The following is a 21,052-nucleotide window of genomic DNA, read 5'->3' on the forward strand; positions in this document are numbered from 1 at the left end:
CTCTTCCTAGAACAATTTCCAGCTGTTTAACTTCCACTGGACCTTTAAGATGCCAGCTCAGAGACTTCCCTGGTGATCCAGTGGTTAAGAATCTTCGCTCCCAATGCAGGGGGCACGGGTTCGATCCCTGGTCGTGGAACTAAGAACCCACATGCTGTCAGTCGTGGCCAAAAATAAAAAAAGTCAGCTCATTTGTCCCTTTATCAGGGAAGCTTTCTGTGAACCCTTCCACCCCAGCTGACGCCTTTACTATAAACTGTCACAGTAGCTGGTATTTTTTTAAAAATGTACGACTGTAGTTGTGATTATTAGATGAAAGTCAGTCTTCTCCCCCTCCTCATTCCACGAAGGCAGAGGTTTGTTCCCTACTATAGTCACAGTAGCTGCCATTTATTAGGGGTTTATAAATTTTCAGGACATACTTGTTGATGAACAACTGAGACACATGATACTGTTCTCTCCAACACTCTATAACTCTCTGGTCCTCTTACATTTTTTGACTGGTCCTCTATACTTTCTATCCATTATTTTAAGTAACTTCCAGGATTTTAATGTTTCTTTTGTCTTCCTCACCTATTCCTAAACCTTACTTTCAAAGCTCAGCTAATCCAAATGACTTCCAAATCCAATGATTCTGTCTTGATTTCTCATTCTAGCTCTAGTCATCTGTTCTGTACTATATTTAAGATTCAGTCACTTGAAGGTTCAGCTGTCATTTCAAATTCCACTTGGGAGAAATAGATGAAAGAGTATTGGCTTTGTTCTTAGGAGTCATAAATATTTAGTACTGTACAACTTTGGAAAAATTATTTTACCTCTCTGAGTCTCCATTTCCTTATAAAATTGAAATATCGATACTTGTCAAGCAACATTGTTTTAAAGATTCAGAAAGTATAATAGACACACATATGTGTGTATGTGTTTACATTCTGACATTCCATATCAATCAATGCTTGAGACAGTTGGCAGTCAATAATAAGCATGTATTGCTTTATATATTTATTAGAATAAGTAATCTCTCCAGCCTTTTACTCTTTCCTATTTTACTTATCTTTAAAATAATAAATCCCCATTTTCCTTAATGGGGTTCAATGTCTTAGAGTCATTTTTCTACTCCATAGGTCAAATCAAAGATCAAATCCTATTACTTCTTCCTTCAAACTGTGTCTCTAATTTAATGTGTTGAATGCAAAATACTGTTCACATTTTTACCACCTTGACCCTGGCCCGCACACTTGGCCCTGGACCCTTTAAGCTAGACTTCTCATAAATTGCTTTGCCTTGGTCTCTTATCCTGTGCCTGTTACCAGTTTAATCCACCTAGATCATGTGGTTTTACCCACAAGGTCCTCATGGAAAAGCCTATTATCACTGCTGGCAGAATTAAGTCCAGTTTCTCCTCCCACTTTCAGTTCTTCTCTCCTCCCTATCTAACCTAAAGTCCTCATGGACCCCACGAACTCAAGATCCAATTAGTCTATACTCCACATACTTCACACTTCATGATGGTCCCCAGTTGTCTTCTCTTTATCATGTTGTTCCTTCTGCCTTGAATGGTTTCACAGCCCTTTTCTTCCAATCCCTTTTCTCAAAGCTCACATCCAGGCATTTACCTAAATTTCTGTAGCTTTCTCCATCTACAGTTCCATGATGATGTAATGATTATTTTTGTGTTACTTTGATCCTGATTGTTTCATGTATGACCTAAGTTCCTTGAATATGGTGGCTGTGTCTTCTGGTTTGTCCCCCCTTTGCTGGACCTTAAACAATTCTGGATTTGTAAATAGAATTTTTAATTTGCATTGTTTACTGTAATCACTCTGGGTTGAAGTACCACAGAGAAAAACTGAAAGTTAATAGGTTCAATTGTATGAAGTTATCAGTAGTTGACCAATTTTGACCTATCACACAAACAATTTTGTATGGTTCAACCTGATAGTTTGAAGTCCTGATCTCAGATGACTTGTTAAAATATCAAATAGATGTTTTCTCAGTTTAGAAATGGTCCATAGAAATTAGGAAAAGGATAGGTTACTGTCCTGTTCATATCTCATTCTACATGCTCTAGAAAGGACATTCTCCATTGTTTTTTGTTTGTTTTGTTAAGATAGTCCAAGTTTATTTTCTAAGCAGGCTGGTAAAGAAAATATTGGAGGTGATTAATAAACTTTAGATCCACATTTATTCCTGAAAGAGGAATTTTTATTGTGTATAATGGAATTACCAACATTTTACTAGGGCAGATCTAGGATCAAGACCCAACCCTGCCACAAACTTGGAAAACCTTAAGCAGCTTACTTAAATTTTCGGTGTCTCTGGTTCTTCATCTATAAAAGAGGTTGATAACGTAAGTATCTACCGCTCAAGGTCAGGGTGAGAATTAAATGAAATAATCTAAATAAAGACTTTAGACCAGTGCTGGCACATAGTAAGCATTCACTGAATGTCAGTTGCTTTTATTACTCCTAATTTAATAAAAGAAGAGTCTCTGATATTCTGTAGATGTAACCCAATACCGATAAGCATAATAGTAGCTCTCTGTTTATGTTACGGGGCAACATATCACCTTATTTATTCTTTCTGTGTTTTTCTTTTAAGTGATATTTGAGGCTTTTCAAAATGAGTAAACATTATAAGTAAATAAATGTCTTATTCCTATAAAGTAAATCACCATAATTTCATATCATGTCTCTCTCTTCTCCTATGTAGACATGAGTTCAAGCAGCATTAAATGAGACCTCTGTAACTTACTTGTTTTTAGAAATATCTTGTGCTTTCTGCAACAGATCACTTCTCCTTCACAACTCTCCCCATCTCCTACAAAAGCAAAAGCCATAGCTCAGAAAGCAAGTTATCCAGGCAAAGTCCAATTCTTCTTGTACTATAAAATAAAAATAAATTGAAACCATAATACCAAGCAGTGGTATGGATCATTCATGGATTAAAGATTTGTCTGGTTGAAAGGATGTAGCACGATGCTTGAAAACACATTGAAATTGCCCAATACTTTTATGACAACAGTGTATTTATATAGGGTTTATTCCTGAATGATTCAATGTATTTATGGATTTAGCAAATTACTATATGTAAGCCATTTTTTAAGTACCTGATTAGGCTGACATCACCTCTGTTGATTCATCTATTTATTAATTCGACAAATATTTATGAAAGTATTACTGTAGGCTAAGCACATAATAATCTGGAGCTTACCCAAATTAGGGCTGCCTCTCCTCTTATATAATTTTTTTTTAAAACTTCATTTATTTAATTTATTTATTTTTGGCTGCACTGGGTCTTTGTTGCTGCGTGCAGGCTTTCTCTAGTTGTGGTGAGCAGGGGCCACTCCCCGTTGCGGTGTGAGGGCCTCCCACCACAGTGGCCTCTCCCATTGCAGAGCATGGGCTCTAGGCGTGCGGGCTTCAGGAGTTGTGGCTCGCGGGTTCTAGAGCGCAGGCCCAGTAGTTGTGGTGCACGGGCTTAGTTGCTCCGTGGCATGTGGGATCCTCCGGGACCACGGCTCGAACCCATATAACCTGCATTGGCAGGCAGATTCCCAAGCACTGGGCCACCAGGGAAGCCCTCTCCTCTTATATAAATTTTAAGGGCAGCCATGGCCAAAGAGTTTATGATCTTTTATTTCCACTTTAAATGGTGCCAATATAATCGTTATTTCCAACTTCACATCTATCTCCAGCTTAACGTGATGTGCTTTAATTGTAGGGCTAGCCTGACTCCCAGCACTGGTTTTCCTACCTGGCAACGGGGGAGAACTTTGTGAGTGCAACTGAGCAGTTATTTCTGGGAAGTGTATTGACCCTATTTCTCCCTGCCCCAACTTCTTGGCAGAAATGAACATTTTCTTGGTAATCTTCATTCACGACATTCTTACCTCATCTGGTTCTGTTTTCTCTCTATTCAAAGCCATCATAATTCTTCAACAAAGGGGCTTGAAGCAGAGGTTTTATGTATATTACATAGTCTCCCTTATTTAGCTTCTCACCCTATCTTTTGGAAGGGGCCCAGAAATCCAGATATCTTGCTGCACCCTGTTGGAGAAAAAATGTTAACAGTCCTTTAATTCCATCCCTTCCCCAGACAAGGAGAAATTGTTAAATGGCCATGCCAGGGGTTTCAAGCCCCATAAGTGATGCTTGCCAAAGGGTCTTTCATAAAGCATAATTACATATATTAATTGATAAAATCAGACTCAACTGGAACTGGTAAATGTCGTAGATAAGGCAAATATGGGACGTCTACTTTCAAGGATTTTAGAGTCTGAAAAAAATGGTTTTTGAACAAGTGCAAATAAAGGAGGAAAAAGAACATTTCTGGCATAGGGGACAGCATTAGATAGCACCTGAGGCCAAGAGAGCATGGTGGTTTTAAGAAATTAAAGAGGACCCCTATGGCTGCAATGTGGAGTGACAAAGAAAGGAGGCCCAGATCCTGCAGGCATGTGCACTGTTCAAGATATTCGGACTTTACCCTAAAGGCTAGTACAGTCAGGAAGGGTTTTCAACCACAGAGTGAGCTGTCAGATTTGTGTCTTTCAAGATTAATTTAGCTGTGGTGTAGAAGCATTGGAGGAGGGAGACCAGATGTGAGGGAGTCAGCTGTCATTCCAGGTTTCACTTAATTAATGTTTTGTTTGGTTGAGATTAAAAAAAATCAATTCTTAAAACTTTCTTTGGGCTTCCTTGGTGGCGCAGCGGTTGAGAGTTCGCCTGCCGATGCAGGGGACATGGGTTCGTGCCCCGGTCCGGGAAGATCCCACATGCCGCGGAGCGGCTGGGCCCGTGAGCCATGGCGGCTGAGCCTGCGCGTCCGGAGCCTGTGCACCGCAACGGGAGAGGCCACAACAGTGAGAGGCCCGCATACCGAAAAAAAAAAAAAAGAAAAAAAAAAACAACTTTCTTTAATTTCTCATTTCACGTCCTCTAATAATCTTTTCTAAAAGAGTTTTCTTCTATTCCCTTGCCTAATCTTATCTTCCAAAGGCCTTGTGGAAGAGCCCTTTTAGGAAATCTTCTAGATTCATTTATAAGTTTTTGCTATTTTGAATCGTAGCACATTATCGGCATTGTCTTTTCAGCCACTTATTTATGGCTGCCTATTTATGGTGGCTATTTATTAACTAATAAAGTGATTTCTTCTTTCTTCCTTGCCTTTTTAAATTAATTGGAGAAGGAGATCTATCTTGCTTAGCTGTGCACCAGTTTCAGAGCCTTGCATGCAATAGTAAATAAATAACTGATGAACTAAATGGAAACGATGTCATACACACACTCTTAATAAAGTAAGTTACTTCTTTTGGTGGAACAGTGGTGTAACTCGGTGTTAGTAATATTCTCTTTTGTTGCATTGTCTTAGACATGGCTTTGCCCACATAGATAGAGCTTAAAATGTATTTTTACTGAGTCTGGAAGAACACTAGTTCTACGAGCCTGGGATTTTGTCTCTACCCTGATTTCTTATTCTTTAGACAGTGATTCATTGTTCTAGAAGCTGGTCTTATTTTCTTTAATTCCCATTCTCTTTAGATTTTAAGCATTCATCCCTATTCTGAAGGTCCTCTGTGCTTTCTGAGGGGTTTCATATGCACTGTGGAGGTCAAATTCAGAGCATAAGTTCTTCTCTGTGCTACCCCAGTCATATCCACGAGTTTCTGTTTTTGTGCCCCTGACTACGTAACTGATTTGTAATTTTGTTGCTCCGTAAGTGGCCTTAGGAAGCTTCCAAACATGAGCTAAGTCGGAGAAACATTACATGCAAGTGTTAATTGAAATATGTAAATAATATGTACCACATAGGTTGAGGAGTATAAATTATTTCTCTGGAATAAAATAAATAGCAATAAAAAACACTCCTGTGACATTCTTTAATTATCAAGATAAATGAAATCTCTGGTCTGTAAATTGCCAGTAGAATACTGGCATTTAGACAGTGAAGCAAGATTAGTGCTATAAAGCTTAAAACTGACATAACTTCTCTTCAGTTCCCTAAAGGACAGTTAGCCAACTTTTATGGCTTCCAGAGAAAAACATCAGATCTTCTGAAAAACTTTCTATCATTTAATTGTGTATGTAAGGAATAGGAAAAAAAAAAAAACTTCAGAAAAATGTTTATACCTAGTTTACTGCAGATTAAAAAAAACCTGAAAATTTAGATAAATATATCTAATGTTATTAATACTAATATTGGTCTACAGTAATTTATACTAATTTTATAAATACTAATATTTACTTAACACTAAGTAGGATAATTTTTTCAAACCGTTGAGTGTTCTGGCAGAAGACATTAGTTCTTTGGGGCTAATACCTTCATTTAAGAAAGGACAGAGAAATGGAAACTTGGAAAATTAGTGTGGAAAATTAGTGTATCAGTTCATTTCCATGGAAGTCATTATTCTTGGCAGAAATAGTCAAAGCATTTAGGAGTTTTAAGCTATATCTGGATGTTAATGATGTTTAAGTCCCTTAGTCCACAAAAGCTAACAGCATCTTTTTTGATATTAGATATGTGGTGAGATTTTCTACTCCAATTTTTTCATCTTTATAAAAAATATCAAACTGAAGATATTCTAGCAATACATTTTTTCCTTATACTAAATGTAAGCCAAAAGTGTTGAAAGGAAAAATTTTTTCTAAGGTTTGAGCATTCCATGATTTCATAGATGATTCTTTAATGATTGTGCTCAGAAATTATTTTCATATTATGTAATGCAAGTCAAGTTGCAATGGCTCAGTATAAGACACATCCAAATCCTTTTTGCTTCTCAGGCATTAGATGTTTTGACCAGGAATATGGGAGCAATTAAACAACTTTATTGGCAAAGATATTTTATGGAGGACATGAAGAGAATTTAGAAAGAGCTATCCATAAGGAAGCGTTGTTAAATTGAACTACGCTAAGATTAAGACCTTCTATTGATCAACAGACACCAGTAAGAGAGTGAAGAGGTAATCCACAAAGTGGGAAAAATATAGACAAACTAATAGAACAATGAGCAAATGTTTGAATAGGACCTTCATCAGAGAGAATCCCCCAATGGCTAGTAAACAAGTAAAAAGGTGATCAACCTCATTAGTCATCAGGACAATTCAAGTTAAGTCCACAATATGATACCACAACATCTTGACCAGAATGAAATTGGTCCATTTCTTCTAGGTTGTCCATTTTATCGGTGTATAGTTGCTTATGATCCTTTGTATTTCTGTGGTGTCATTTGTAACTTCTCCCTTTTCATTTCTGACTTTATTGATTTGGGCCCTTTCCCTTTTTTTCTTTTTTCTTTTTTTTTTTGCTGCACGCGGGCCTCTCACTGTCGTGGCCTCTCCCGCTGCAGAGCACAGGCTCCGGACGCGCAAGCCCAGCGGCCATGGCTCACGGGCCCAGCCGCTCCGCGGCATGTGGGATCTTCCCGGACCGGGGCACGAACCCGTGTCCCCTGCATCGGCAGGCGGACTCTCAACCACTGTGCCACCAGGGAAGCCCAGCTCACTGCTTTTTAGGGCAGCTTATTTAATTTTTAAACATGGAATGTGGGAATCTTCTTCAACGTAAGATAAATTTATTTCCTTTTCTTTAGCTTTCTACTAAACCTTTCTAGTTATGTGTTCTGGTTCAAAAATGAATAAACCTCTTTCACAGGACAGCCTAAAAACACTTTTAAATTATTTATTATATTTCACCAGGTCTTTGTTCTTGAAGAGGCCATTTACTAGTGTAGTACAAAAATCATAATAATATTAGCTAATGTTAAGCACTTTGCAAATTACAGTGTGTTTTTTAGCTTTGGATATCACAGAATATTTAGTATTTGGGGGGATCATAATTTTATAGGTGAGGATTTAAGTAATAGTCACAGAAGCTAAAGAGCTTGCTCAGGGTCACAGGTTAGTCAGTGATGGAGCTTGGTTTTAAACCCAGTTATTTCCTGTAACAGAGCCCCAAATCTGAAATGCTTCACTTTGTCTACTGTATGACATAGTTTCCAGATTTCTCACCATTGCATTTGAACTCCTTTAAATGCCTTTGATTTGAAAATGTGCCTCTTTAAATACAATACTCAGAACTGGATGTAATACTCAAGGTATGATGTAACCAGCACAAAATAGAATAAAACTTCCTTCCCCTGAACTAGATTTGCTACATGAAGTTTACCATAACATTTCTGTACTCATGTTACAAATGCACTCTTGATTAAATACAATTTGTGGCTATCTTCGAACTCAAAACTTCTTTCTTTGTTTAAAACAAGATAATGCTCTGACATAATAGCTCCTTAGGTAACTTTACAATTGATTTTTTTAAAAAGTTGTGGGGAAATACATATGGCATAAAATTTACCATCGTCATCATTTTTAGGTGTGTAATTCAGCAGTGTTAAGTATATTCATGCTGTTCTGCAATCAATTGCCACAACTTTTTGATCTTGCAAAACTGAAATTATATATACATTAAACAACAAGTATCCATTCCCTTCTCCCTCCAGCCCCTGGCAAAACCATCGTACTTTCTATCTCTATGAATCTGACTACTTTAGGTATCTCATATAAGTGGAATCATAAAGTATATTTTCGTGGAGTGTGTGTGACGAACTTATTTCACTTAGTGGTTCATCCACTTTATAGCATGTGTCAGAATTTCCTTCCTTTTTAAGGCTGAATAACATTCCATTGTATGTATATATACCCTGTTTTGCTTATCCATTCATCCACTTATGGACACTTAGGTTGCTTCTACCTTTTGGCTATTGTGACTAATGCTTCTGTGAACATGGGTGCATAAATATCTCTTTAAGACTCTGCTTTAATTCTTTTGGATATAGACCCAGCAGTGGAATTTCTAGGTCATATGTAATTCAATTTTTAAATTTTTGAGGAAACACCATACTGTTTTCTGCTGTTGCTGCACCATTTTACATTCCCACTACCACAAAGTTTCCAATTTCTCCAAAACCCTGCCAAAATACTTGTAATTTTCTTTTCCTTTCTTTTTTCCTCCCCTTCCTTCCCTCCTTCTTTCCTCCCTCCCTTCCCCCCTCTCCTTCCCCCTCCCTCCCTCCCACCCTCATTCTGTTTCTCCTCCCTTCCTTCCTTCCTTTCTAGCAGCTACCCTAATGGGTGTCAGGTGATATCTCATTGTGGTTCTGATTTGCATTTTCTTAATGTTTAATGATGTTATCCATCTTTTCACATGGTTTAGACCATCTGTATATCTTCTTTGAAGAAATATCTATTCAAGTCTTTTGCCCATTTTTAATTGGGTTATTTCTCTTCTATTGTTGAGTTGTAGGAGTTCTTTATATATACTGAATATTAATCCCTTATTAGATATATGATTTGTATATATTTTCTCCCATTAGGTAAGTTGCCTTTTTACTCTATTGATTCTGTTCTTTGATGCATTGAAGTTTTTAATTTTCATGTAGTCCAATTTATTTTTACTTTTGCTGATTGTGCTTTTGTTGTCATGTGTAAGAAATCATTGCCTAATCCAATGTCATGAAAATTTTCCCCTATGTTTTCTTCTAAGAGTTTTATAGTTTTAGCTTTTAGGTTTAGGTCTTTGATCCATTTTGACTTAATTTTTGTACACAATTGACTTTTTTTTAACATAAATGTAAGTTTCACATTTAGTTCCATTAATTTCATATTTTTAATTTGGTCATTTTCCCATCTTGTCAAGATCTTTCAAAATCACAATTACATCATTATATTTATTCTCCTTTTGAAGAATCTGCATGTCATCTTAAATTTCATCTGCATGCCCTCTCTGTCCTCACCCTAATAATACTGTTTATAAAGGACATTAAAGTCCTTCCTGTGAGTGTTGTTGGCCAGCACTATTTAAGTGTGTTTGTTGAAGTTTTCTTCATAAGTTCAACAAGAAAATTATGAACATTAGGGATATTTACTTCATAAAGTTTTACTGAAATCCATACTTACTATGATTACAGTATCTCTTTAACTCATCAGCCCCCAAATTACATTAATTTGAATTAAAGTTAGTGATAATATGAACCAATTGACTTAGCATGTAAATTGTAGAAAAGATTTTATAAAATGCATTTTCCATTATTTTTTAGTTCACACAGTGCTAAAAATTGCTGCAGAGTGAAAGTCCTTCTATACTTCCTTTAATAAAAATATAAAAATTATTTCTAATTATACTGTATAAAACTTGTAAATTAATTGTTTTTTGTTTTACATGTTGAAAAATAACCTTACAATCATATTTGCATTATTAATTTGCTTTCAAAGTCTATCTTCATGCATTGTACATAGTACAAACAAAAACTACTGATCAAAGCCTCCAAAATTTTATAAACACAGGATTAGTGGGGCTGATCATGATGGAAGTTTACAGAATTAATGGGAAGTTAGTAAAAAATTATTCTTAATGATTGTACTGCTATCTGATTTATTCTTTTCATATGTACTGATGTAACACACAAAAGAAAAAAGAAATACATATACATATATACATTTATATATAATATACATTTACATATATAAATATATTTACTTACTATATATACATATATGGTTTTTTACTTACAATCTGTTTATGTTAGTAATTTCATGGCAGAGGAGCTGTGTGATAGCCTGTTGTAGTCATATATCAAAAGAGAGTCCTGAGAGAGCTTGAATTCACTGAAATCTGAATTATGCACTGATGATTCCTGAGGAGGACATGACCTTCAGGTTAGACAATCAAGACCTCGTTATTTTTATCAAATCTGCCAAGAAAAATCAATTACTTCCTTCAGAAACAAATTAAACAACAAACCTTTCCCAAGGAAGTTATACACGTTTGTTTATGGAAGTTGAGATTGTTTTTGTGTTCAAAAATACTTGCTTTCTCAAGAATGCATTGTTAGAAATGAGTCTAAAGAATAAGATTTTGATATTTTTAGACAGATAGAAATTTAATATATAACCAATAATTGGTTCAGCTTTTGTAGCTAGTGGTGGGAACTCAACAGAACTATGTTTAACATGTTCCCTAATTTATCATATGAAACCAAAAATGTTGACTCACCTGAACTGTGGACATTTAATCTACTGTAGAATTGTATAGATCTACATAGTCAAAGTTTTTTCAATAGCAATTGTTTTTTCATCTGAATCTATAGCTTTACTGATGTAACTATAATACATATATATATACTTACTCTGAAATAACATAATATGCCTTTATGTTTTATCTGTAAGTTTATTCCATGTCTTTGGTTAAAATTCCATGCATAAAAGAATTGAGAATTCTATTTAATAGAAAGAAAAAGAAAAACAATGCAATTATATTGTCACAATTATACACTATAATATATACATATAAATATATTATGGTAAAAATATTATTGATAAACCATCATATATCATTAATGGAAAATATAGTCACAAAAAAAACAACTTTAAGCTGGGGGTTTGCAAACTGTAGTACATGAGTGAAGCATTAAGGGATGGAAACCTCCAGTCCTATTAATATGCCCAAAGACATTCTTCATAGCATTTTAGAAATCCCATGATATATTTGGATGCTTCTTGTGGCCACATAATGAGCAATATAACCTTGCTCCAAAGCCTGGACTTTACCTTCATATATCCACAAGTCCTAAACAGAAAAATGTGATGTTAGAGAGCAGAGCAATTCATGTGTTCTGGGTATGGTATATTAAGGGATACAGACATATTGGAACAAAACTACTTTCATGAAACGATGAAAAGATATGTATAAATTCATCTACACACACACTGACACACATGTATAGTTATGTTTCAGTCATGATGTAGATTCATTTTGTGCTGGTTAAGAGTGTCAGCTTTGTACCTGGGTAGGGAATCTTTGCTTATGGTCAGATTACTTAAGATAGGGATATGAGATATTAATGTATGAATATTATGCAATATTATTGAAACTTTAGACTTTATGAGGGATATTAATTAAGACAGCCATTATATAACTGTATCCGTGAAGGTACATAAAGACATATTCTTTGCTGTTAAGTCCTAACTTTTACTGCTATCAAGCAGTTAATTTTTACAGAAGTACCGACATATAAAGCTTTGTTGTTCTGACTTCCAGGCAATTGTAAGTCTCATAATTCCTTACAATCGCTGTTTAATTTCTATCCTTTCTTTTAAATGGTGGGGTGTTTGGGAGGAGCGGATTGCACTAGCTTTCCACATTGAGTGTAAACTCAATACTTCCACTGCATTTCCAGAGCTGGACATTGTTCCTACCCAACCAGCTTGCTCTGTATCTTAAGGTTCATCAGGAAAGTCTTTGTTAACCGCCAGATGGTATGTCGACCTAAGGAAATGAGCCTTTAGCTACTGGAAATCTGTTGTGCCAAGTACAACATTCCTAAATGGATATGGAAGGAGAGATCATTGTTTATGGCCCACCCATTAGCCCAGAAGAGTTGCTGAGTCCTGGGATTCCAGTAAGGCTAAGGATGGTGAAGTGACAAAAGACTCAGGAGGCCACTTGAAAGTATTTTTCCCTACTTAATTAGGCAATAAAGATTTTCCAGGAAACTCTGCTTCCTTAGATTGAGAAGGTCCTTAATATTGCAGATCTAAGATATTGCGAAAATGTGTGCTCGTAGCTTTATTTTCAAATATCTCCCAACCATCTCACCACTCAGCCCTGACCCTAGCCATCATCATCTCTCCTCAACTACTTGCAATAGTCTCTTACCCACTCTTCTGTTCAGTCATTTCTACACACAGAACACAGATGAATTATTTTTAAATGCAAGTCCAAGTATTATACTCTCCTGCTAAAAACCTTCTAGCGGCCCTCCTTCTCACTTTAAGTGAAAGCCAAAATCCATACAATGGCCCGTAAATTCTGACACCATTTCTCCATCTCATTTTCACTCTGTCCTCACTCGCGAGGCTCCCACACCCCTGCCTTCTTTGCTGTGTTCTGAACATGAGGCCTGCTCCCATTCACCTTCAATGTTTTGTTCCTTCTGTGGGAACACTCTCACCCCAGATATCCACACAGCTATGCTTTGCTTCTCACTTCCTTCAGGTCTTTGTTCAAACTGTATCTCCACAGCGAGGCTGTCTTTGACCACTATATAAAGTTACAACACTTCCCAACTCTAACAGTCCATTGCACTTTGGTAATTTATTTTCTCTGCTATTACCAACAGACATTATTGTATAGTTTACTTATCTATGTATCTGCCTACCACTACCAGAATATAAATTACATATAAAGATGGGGATTTTTGTCTGTTATATTCATTGTTAACTTTGGAACATAGAAGAGTTTCTGGCCTGTAGGTAGACACAATAAATATTTGTTGAATAAATAGAGTGAACGAATTGTGCTGGAGATTAAAGTCTTTCAATCTTCCACAGATTTAAGAATGACCTTGAAATCTTACCAATGACCTGACCTTGAAGTCTTACTAAAATGTCTGAGTTGGGGCTTCCCTGGTGGCGCAGTGGTTGAGAGTCCGCCTGCCGATGCAGGGGACACGGGTTCGTGCCCCGGTCCGGGAAGATCCCACATGCCGCGGAGCGGCTGGACCCGTGAGCCATGGCCGCTGAGCCTGCGCGTCGGGAGCCTGTGCTCCACAACAAGAGAGGCCACAACAAGTGAGAGGCATGCGTACCGCAAAAAAAAAAAAAAAAAAAAGTCTGAGCTGCCGCCTCTCCTCCAGCCATTGAGCTCTGAATAAAGCCATAGCTTAATGGTTCAACATGGCATGACATTTTAGTTCTAACTCTGTGTTCCCTATGTTACTACATTTTTCCTAACATTAAAACTGGCCTCCTTGGGCTGGCTATAAGGAGCATTCTTATGAGAGGCCCTGGCATAAGAATGTGAAGGAGATGGACGCACACATTCTGAAGTGAATGTAAGCTGCTTTCTTAGAAGCCCTTGCAGAGTCTGATGGAGGAGTGGCAAACAAGCTGTAACTCTTTAGTGCTGCTTAACTGGCTTTCCAACATGGACATTTGCAAACACCATGACTACAAAACAAATACAGAAAAAAAAAGGATACATGAGTAGAGGACTTGAACAATTTTTGTTGCTGGAAAGCAGATGAAAATAAATGAATTTTCATTTCCTTCCAAGCATTTGGTAGACCTTTTAAACGTACCAAATTAATAAGGATTATTGATTAGTTGATTTATTTTTTGTGTATGTAATAGGCAAACTGATTCACCATAACAATTCAATACAGAAAGGAAATTAAAGAATTTTAGTTCCTATTTAAGATATATGTAATACATGCTAGGTGGTGTGATAAAACGGAAGGTATAATATGACTTCATAATAAATGACTACAAACTATCTGTCAAAGTTTGAGTCTCATATAAGTGATGACAAAAATAACCTTTATGCAATTATGTCAGACTTTCATTTTTCCCATGAAATATTGCCATATTTATACTCAGTCTGAGGGAAAAAATATTATTTCCCTCAGGTAAGAGATAATGAAAGCAATGTAATGTATTTTATACTCCAATTAATACACGATTTTATTAAGTTAGGATAAAGTATTTTCTTTATGAATACTTATCATTTATTGTCGAAAGTCACATTTATATCCTTTCATTAAAATATTTTAATTTCTAGTCTTCTCACTTTTATTTCTTACACTCCACTCATGACTGACTCTCTCCAGTATGACTTCTGATAATACTGACATTGTGCCCTTTAAACCAAAATTAGGACAGTAAATAATGTCCGTGGTCGTTATTAGTGCTCTACCTAGTGGCAGGCACTATGCTGGGAACTTTGCACATTTAATCACCAAAAATCTTACCCTGTAGGTATTTCTATTCCCATTTCATCAATGCAAAGGTTGAAATCTGAAGATTACAAATCTAAGAGATGGTAAAGCTGAGAATTAAATCAAAATCTCTATGATTCCAAAGCCTGTATTTTCCCCTCTATACCACAGTCATTTCCTCAAAATATTTTATGCAGTTTTTGGTTGAAAATTATTCTACATATGCATAGTAACACTTTGATACATGTGAGGAAAGGACAGGAGAAAAAAAAATATGTACTATTTATTATGTGCAAGCCTGTGTTCAAAGCTTTCATTATATTGTTTCAAAATACAGAGGTTAGTGTCATTATCCCATTTTATAGATGAGTAAACCAAGTTAGAAACAGTCATCAAGGGGGATGATTGGGCTTCACACTCAAATCTGCCTGACTGCAAATGGCATAGCACTTACACCACAGTAAAGCTGGCGCAAGTGTGGAATAACAGATATGCCTGAGAAATGAATATTCATCATTTTCACTGAATTAAGGCTACCTATGTTCTGGCTCAGGGAGAAGTGATCAGGCTGAAGATATAAGTGACATCACAATCCTTAGCAATTACTTTTTAATACTTTCTCTATAATCCCTGATTCAGTCTTTATGGATATGTAGAAACTGAGCCTTTCTCTTGATTTTTATGACAATTCCTGAATATTTTCCCAATTCAAATCATTTAAGAATGTGAATTTACCTAGAAAATAATTTCCCCTAATTATTTGGCCCAACTTAATTTAGACTTAAATTGGATTTTTTCCCTCTAAAATGTGTAAGAGATATATTTATAAAGAAGAATAAGGAAATTTAAGTTGAAAAAAATCAACTGAAAGTTAAGTCTATAAACATCTTTATGCATGTTGAAAAGCTTTTCTAAATTTGGAAACAACTTTTTAATCCCACTTCTATTTTTTTTTTTTTTTTTGCCTTTCAAATAGAAGAAAGTGGACTGTCATAGCCAGCTGCACAGATTCAAAATGGTCGCTTTTGTAACTGAGCATTTCCAGAGTTGTTCAGAAGTTGTATTACATAACCATGTAATGACAGGCTCCATGTCCCAGAGTAATCCTTATGCATGAGAGGGCACAGCTAAGGTTGCTGTAGGAGTATTCACACTGGCATTTCTGACTTATTTGGGATTAAGATCCAATAATTCACATTCTGCAAACACAGCATTCAGGTTGAATTCACTTGGAAGCGGGAGGGAATTAGAACCAGCCTCTGAATTTCTCTGTTCTGGACAAAAGCAATAAAACTGACATGGCTATAATGTCCTTGGCTTTGTATGGGTCCCACACAAATTCCCATTGATCCCTTCCACACAGTCACTCACTTCAATGATGCCCTGAACATCTTACTCTCAACAGAAATAAGTGCAGAGGAAAGGAGAGAAAAACAATCAAGACTTCCCCCAAAGCTGCTTCATGATTCCTGTAGGTTACATGAGGTGGGTGAGATAAATTTTTCTGTCCTCAAAATTTCCATTCACAGACCAAGGATGGGAAACGGACTGCCATTTCTGTATTATAGCCAATTACAAAGGAAAATTAAAGTGTCACAAATTTTTATGCATGCTCCAAAAACATTAAATAGAAGAAAATTGCTGAATGGGTGAAGAAGTGAGTACCCATAGCTATTCTGCCATTTTACATTTCTTTAGCAAATAACTATTACCTTTAGAACCTTCTGCAATATAAATGGAAACTCACAGCCCATTTGAAGTTATAGATCAAAGCACTAATTAGTAAATCTATCTTGTTTTTTAATGTTACAAAACCCAGAACTGACTCACGCTGAGTTCATCCATCTTTGTTCTGCCCCTAGACCTTATTTCTGTGTGGAACTTTAAAGTGGGAACTTCTCACCTTGGGAACTAACTGTTCAACAAAATGCTTCCTTTCCTGTAAAAGACTGTTTCACCTAGTGACTACTTTTTGTTTGGGCAAAGGAGGTTATTGTCAGTATTTTCCCTTTAAATTCTAAAATATTTTTGAGTAGGAAATAGTAGAGGGATATATTTGCATAAATGACAGAAGTGGAATCACTTACTGGACTATACCCTACAGTTTTCGAATTGTGACTTTTGATATCTCCTAAATAAGAGGCAAATTTGCCAAGTGAAAGGGGAACTGGAAATTATAAAGTTGTGACAGAACTTAGAAATATTTAAAAATACATACTATACTATTTCACATACAAAATATATATTTAACTAAGTCTTGACTTGGCATATTATCCAAGAACAGGACTTCATGTCTGGCTCTTAGAACTCCACAAGTTTAGAGGCAGACAGGACGCCTTTCCCTGGGTCACTTACCTATATAGTGGGAAGTGCCAAGATTACAAGGTAGGCCTTCTGGTTTTCATTCAAGATTGGGTTGTTTTCCCATGCAAAGTCTTATCTTTATGTTAGATGCAAAGTAAACTAGTGATAGGTGGTATTTTTGACTATTTTTATTCCTGGAACTCTTTTGAATTTTGAGTAGTAGAGAATAATCGAGAACCAATTCCCATATATCACTTAGCCAAAGGGTCAAATTGCCACTATTCTAAGCCAGTAGAGACATCATCAATAATCCTAACCTTAAGAATGGGAGTTGCATGCCAGTACAGTATAGTCCACTAACAAGGCAGCCTAATGGATTCACATGAAAAAGAGTAATAAGCCACAAGCGTATCAGGGAACCAGTCACAGGACACAGGACTAGAAGATGGCAAGGGAAAGTTGACATCACCTCCTTTTCCAAGGGAAAAGTTGTGTTTCACAGTGTTGACAGAAGGAAAAGCAGCTAAGGAGCTGCTAACAATGCGGTGCTTTGCCGTCCACAGCGCCTTACTTGATTGCAGTCCTGTCACGGTCTGAGATTTTATAACACATCACAAGAGAGATGTTTAATTCTTCCTAATACTTTGCTTCTAGTTATTGGCACCAGTTTGATTTGTTAGGCCTGCTAGTTTGGATTGAGAAACAAGAATGAAGGAAAACTACTTCAGATCCCTGTAATGGCCAAGATGGTCTCCTTCCTCCAGGACAGCCCCCTCCGAAAACTGACCCCTTTACTCCACCTGCAGGCTCAGTTCCACCCCCAACCTCGGTGACCAGTCCCTTTTATTGACAAGCCTGCTGGAAAATCTTTTCAATTTACAGAGTAAAATACGGCAGCTGCCCTTACATTGCTGGGTTGGAAAGGCTGTGAAGCCAAAGATCAGAAGATGGTGAGTTGAGTGCCACATCACTGTAAAAGTAATTCGATGATTAATTAAAAGATAATAACAATTTATAAAATTATTATTATTAGATACTTCTAGTGCTCAATAGAGAAAATGTATGTCATTGTAAAAGAAAGTAGAGCATATAGAATCAGAGACCACCAACTTGCTGACAGAATGCTGGTGAAATTTTCTGCCTGGAAACTTAAGCCACTGAAGACTATTAAAAGGTCTTATGAAAGGACTCTTTTCTATCTGAAGATAAGCTGACTCCGCTGGGAGAAGACCTCCTCATGGAGGAGGAAGGTAGAGGGGGTCTTGGCTTCTTTCTATCCATAACCTCTAGTTGCTAGGAGTGTCATACAGTGAAACAATTTTTTCAGGAGGTAAAGACCTAGCCTAGGCAAGTGAATTTCAGAAGATACCATTTATGGCCATTCCTTTATTAAAATATGAATTACATCTAACCTTATGGTATTTCATTGGTGAATGCCTTCCTTTTGCAAGTTTTTCATTTTACATTTGCTTATAAAGTAATTATCTTCCGTATCCTTTTGAATTTTAATTCTGAATGCAAATTTAATGGTTTTTCTATTTGGGTCATCTTTCAAAGAGTTCTAAAAAGTTTATAAGTACAACCTGATCTGCATTTCCCTTGCCTCCAATAACCTTGCAGACATAAGGCCATTCTAATTCTTCGTGGAGCAGAAGATAGAGAAGGGTCAGATTACATCCCCAACTCATCTCTTATCAAAAAGACCACGGTTCCGAGACTGCTTAACCACGTTTCAGTTTGGGAGTCGGGGTGGTCTTTATCATCATATTAATTTGTTTCAAAATTATACTAAGACATTAGTTAGTTCTTAAATAATATATTAACGTTTACTTCTAGAATTTAAACCTGGGAGAATACTGAAGACAATACTTTTTTTTTTTTTTTTCTATTTTTTTGAGGTACGCGGGCCTCTCACTGTTGTGGCCTCTCCCGTTGCGGAGCACAGGCTCCGGACACGCAGGCTCAGCGGCCATGGCTCACGGGCCCAGCCGCTCTGCGGCATGTGGGATCTTCCCGGACCGGGGCACGAACCCGTGTCCCCTGCATCGGCAGGTGGACTCTCAACCACTGCGCCACCAGGGAAGCCCCTGAAGACAATACTTTTTAAGCAAGTAGAAAATGAAAGAGAACTCTTTTGCAAAGTTTAAAACTGATGAATTTACCGATAATAGTATTTTTTAACTGTCATTATATTTCTGGCCCTCTATTTGTTCCTAATTTCTTATTTTCCCATTTGTATCTTGGACAAATATACAAAGTTAGATGATCTCTACCAGCAAGCAAAGCAAACTCCCGGAATCCCAGGTTAATCATTCATTTTTCTCAAGAGGCAGCTCTTCTGGGATGAGGTGATATCACGAAACTAGTGAGGAAAGTAAAAAACTACTTTTTCTCGTTTATAGAGTAAAAAGTTTAGCCATCCACAGACCAATGGCAAATGCAGCAATGTTTTCTCAAGTCTTTTGACCCTGTAAACAATTATGCCTTTAATCCTTATTTTATTATTCTATTTGTATCTTGTCCCTATAATATAATATAATATGTCCCCTATATAATATTTTATTATTCTATTTGTATCTTGTCCCTATATAGAACACAAATGATCAATGTAAAGATCAAAATACAAAGTTCCCTTTCATGCTTCCTTAAACCATGTATTATTTTTTCTATTTTTTCCCCATTTTCTTTATAATGAATAGAAAACTCCAAATTTTCCTCATAACTAGACAATAATCTGAATTACACGCCCAACATTGCAAGAGCAATAACATCATCTTCAAACACCAAGGAAAGGAGATTATACTTATTACACTGTTATTAGTTAAATATTTAACAATTACAATTTCACCATAGAAAAGGAGATAACTATTACGATAGAAGAATTTGTGTTTACGTGATACTACTTTGAAGTTATTTGTAGTGATGAACATTCTATTACTGTTTCTCTTTGCTCATGCTAGAGAGCTTTCAGGTATTTTTGAATGGGACACAGATTCTATTCCTCCAGCCGTTTAGTATTGGTATCAGGAGAGGATAAATGACCAGAAAGAAAATTAAGTGGGTGGTTACTACAGCTGAAAGATTCCCTCCGTCAGCCCACGGGTAAGAATGGAGTTGAATTTAACCTTTAGTTTCTGAGGTTAGAGATAGATTAGATAAATGGGAAGCAGCCACTCCTCCCATATCCTGTTCATGGAATGTAGGAAATGACTAAAATAGGGTCCAAAGGAAATTTACTACTCAAACATATCAAGGATTAGGTTCCGCAGTACTTAAAAAAAAAAAAAGAATCCCAGAATCTATTGTAAGAAAGAATTCTATTTTCAAAGATGGATTACGTGATTCTGGAGTTTCTGAAAAACAAGTTTATTTTCCAATTTGTATTTGTCACTGAGTAAACAGAATCATATTTATTCAGTGGAAACCTTTGGTTTTCTCAGAGTAAATAGAATTATTAAAATGCTGCTGACTCGGACTTCCCTCATGGCGCAGTGGTTAAGAATCCACCTGCCAATGCAAGGGACACGGGTTTGATCCCTGGTCCAGGAAGATCCCACATGCCGGGGAGCAACTAAGCCCGTGCGCCACAACTACTGAGCCTGCGCTCTAGAGCCCATGAACCACAACTACTGAGCCTGCGCTTTAGAGCCCGTGAGCCACAACTACTGAAGCCCGTGCGCCTAGAGCCCGTGCTCCACAACAAGAGAAGCCACCGCAATCAGAAACCTGCACACCACAATGAAGAGTAGCCCCTGCTCACCGCAACTAGAGAAAGCCCGCGCGCAGCAAAGAAGACCCAACACAGCCAAAAATAAATGTATTGTAAAAAAGAAAAAAAATATACCGCTGACTCATTCCCCTGGCTGCTGGGTAATTGGCTGCTTGCGATCAATAAAAATACACCTCCCCTAACACTGACTCCAAAATTTTGTCAAAGATTGGTCTCGTTTTAGATTACAAGCCAGGAACTCATAGATGTGA

At 36.8% G+C, this 21,052-nt stretch overlaps 1 long non-coding RNA gene across 4 annotated transcripts in view; it reads right to left on the reverse strand.

Moving 5' to 3' along the window:
* The window catches only part of LOC109548545 (uncharacterized), a 50,012-nt gene that overhangs the window by 18,144 nt on the left and 10,816 nt on the right, over positions 1-21,052 (reverse strand). For 3 of the 4 annotated variants that reach the window (XR_012332168.1, XR_004526761.2, XR_012332170.1), the window contains 3 exons: positions 11,180-11,269; positions 10,564-10,687; positions 2,752-2,817 (listed from right to left, as the gene is read on the reverse strand). This is a non-coding gene — a long non-coding RNA (uncharacterized lncRNA). Of the gene's footprint in view, positions 1-2,751; positions 2,818-3,889; positions 4,047-10,563; positions 10,688-11,179; positions 11,270-21,052 lie in introns of all 4 variants that reach the window. The other variant, XR_012332169.1, reaches the window with a different exon arrangement.

The sequence above is a fragment of the Tursiops truncatus genome, chromosome 5, assembly GCF_011762595.2.
Source record: "Tursiops truncatus isolate mTurTru1 chromosome 5, mTurTru1.mat.Y, whole genome shotgun sequence".
NCBI classification, from domain to species: Eukaryota; Metazoa; Chordata; class Mammalia; order Artiodactyla; family Delphinidae; genus Tursiops; species Tursiops truncatus.